Below are 2,578 nucleotides of genomic sequence, written 5' to 3' on the forward strand. Positions count from 1 at the left end.
CCAGTAAGTTCGACGGTTTTTCTTTCGGTTTATATGAAAAGAGGCTAGTGTTCTGCATTCGCCATTTGAACAAGCTGATTGTATGTAGAGAACTCAAAGTTGTCACCAAAGTCGGTTCAAATTTCGGCCCTAAGAGAGCGACCACTGTCTGCAACGCCGATCACCTCCACATACTGGCTAAAGGAAGCGATGGAGGGGAGAATTGCTTGACTGATATCTGAGCCCCCGTCTGAGCTGAGACCCGTGAAGGCGCCATTACCGTCCAGTCGCAACACCTTGAGCACGCATCTTTCCTCCCCAGATTAGCTTTTCTGCCCCCTCTTCCCCAGTGGAGCAACCGAGTCGTTGATCCTCCAGATTGAAAAAGCTCTCTTCTTTTTCCCAGTTTTGAACAGAGCTAATTGAAATTTCTCCTGATTTATTACACCATCATCATCTCCAGCACTGCTAATCTTTTTAAACAACTCATATAATGCCTCCACCTCACTAACACTGACCGATCTGCAAACCAGCTCTCCTTTTTTCCCCTCGTAGATCCCCGAATGCCTGTTTCCCTGCGTTTCCTTCCCTTCTCCCCCAATTAGCATCGCCTTCCTTCCTTTTCGTAATCTGTCGAATCTTCCCTGCTTTTTTTTAAATCTGCTTTTTCCCTCCCTTGTTTTTAGCCACCCTTTTCTTTCCCTTTCGACAGGATTAGTGGCCCTTTTCTTTAGCTCCTATGATAGCACAAGCTTTCAAGATGCTAACAAAGGTGACACCGTCCGGAGAGACACCCTCCAGTTGCATTCGCTCAAAACATTTAAGTGCTTGGCTACCATGTCCATATTGGCTATAGCCTGCAATTAATACACTCCACAACACTACATTACGAAGTGGAAGCTTGTCAAACACATCTTGTGCTCTTAGAAGCAAGCCACATTTGACATATACATCAACCAATGCCGTGCCAACAGCCACATCATTTTCTAGCAACCCCTTCATAGCAATCTCAGTATGAATTTTCCCAACCTTTTCTGTGGCTCCTATGCTGCCACAAGCTTTCAAAATGCAACAAAAGGTTACTGCATTTGGAGATACCCCATCAAGTTTCATCCACTCAAAATGCTTCAGTGCTTCTTCACCATGCCCGTGTTGTGTATAACCTTCAATTAGTGCACTCCAAGAGACCACATGTTGGGGGTAAAGGCGCCTCCGCCGTGCCGCCCCGTGTATTACTACACTGACAGTACCCGCCACTGCACACTGCAGGTGGTGGGCGCCCGTCACGTCACTTTATTCTTTATTCTTTTAGTGACAGTTTGAATAAAGGAAGGCCCGGTCACACATTGTGATTGTTGGAGTTCCCATTTCTTGTCTCTCTCTTTCTTGCTCTTCCTCTCTCGCCATAGCTCGCGTGCAAGCTTCGATCCTTCTCACCTTTCAACTGGTATCAGAGCTTGGCATTCTCTTGCTCGAGCTCGACTCGGTGCTTCCCGACCTTCGCATCGACTCGCTTCACGCATTGGGTCTCCATCCCAGCAGCCATATCCGATCTCCCCGAGCTCCCGTCACTCCCCGGCTTCCCGAGCACCTTCCCAGCCTATTGAGGCACCTTCAAGGCATTGATACTGAGGTATTTGATCATTCTTTCAGGGTTTTATTTCAGTCTACAGGTTGCAAACAACAAGGGCAGCCATGGCTTCAAACCCTTGAAGCTTATTCCCCTCATATTGTGCCTTACACCTATCAAGGCTCAAAGAGGCTTGTCATAGGCCTTTGATAGGCCCTTCTTGAGCCCCCCATTACCCCCTTTTCAGCCCATGTGGAGCAGCAGCAAGTTCAGCACCAATAGGGTAGATTGCATCATTTTTTTCCAGGCTGTGAGCACTCATCTACTTCAGCTCCACACTTAGCCATTGCTTCTTGCTCTCTACCTTGATCAAGAGGGCTATAGACTTCATGTTTGATGTCATTCAAGCTTTGGGCATTGGTCTTAATCATTCGGGGCTGATCTCTTCATATTTGGGACTGTCATAAACTGTCATAACAGGCTAAAAACAAGGCAGCACCATTGGCATTAGCATTTGTTGCTTATACTCCATTCCGGTTGTGCTATTTGATGCCCGTATGTGGTCTACATGATGCCTAGTGCCTTGGGAATGTATGCACATGATTATGCTATGATTTTGGCCTGAAATATTGGCTGATTTGGGACTGTTATTTACTGTTATACAGTACTGGAAATAGGGCAGCCACACTTGGCATTGGCATTTGATGCTTATACTCTACTCCGGTTACCCTATTTGATGCCCGTATGCGGTCTACTTCCTACCCGGATGTATTGGGGATGTATGCATTTGGTTTGACCATGATTTTGGCTTGAATTCGGGGCTGAAATCTACTGTTTAGAACAGTAAATACATGCTGGAATAACAGTGGGCTGAAGGTACTTTACATGCTTTGGCACTTACCTACGGATATCGGATGTATGCTTTGAGCTTTGGCATGATGTCTTTGACATTTGGGGACGACTTGGAGCATATGTATGAGATTATGGGATGCTTTTGAGCTTTGCATTAGCTCCGTCTTCACTGGCATT

General features: G+C 46.3%; 1 pseudogene; it reads right to left on the bottom strand.

Moving 5' to 3' along the window:
• Window positions 1–693: 693 nt before the first annotated feature.
• LOC148017444 (putative pentatricopeptide repeat-containing protein At3g28640 pseudogene) lies at window positions 694–1,092 on the bottom strand (annotated as a pseudogene).
• Between the last annotated feature and the right edge of the window lie 1,486 nt (window positions 1,093–2,578).

Source organism: Lygodium microphyllum, chromosome 22 (assembly GCF_053477565.2).
Source record: "Lygodium microphyllum isolate KBCC chromosome 22, Lygodium_microphyllum_v1.1.10, whole genome shotgun sequence".
NCBI lineage: Eukaryota > Viridiplantae > Streptophyta > Polypodiopsida > Schizaeales > Lygodiaceae > Lygodium > Lygodium microphyllum.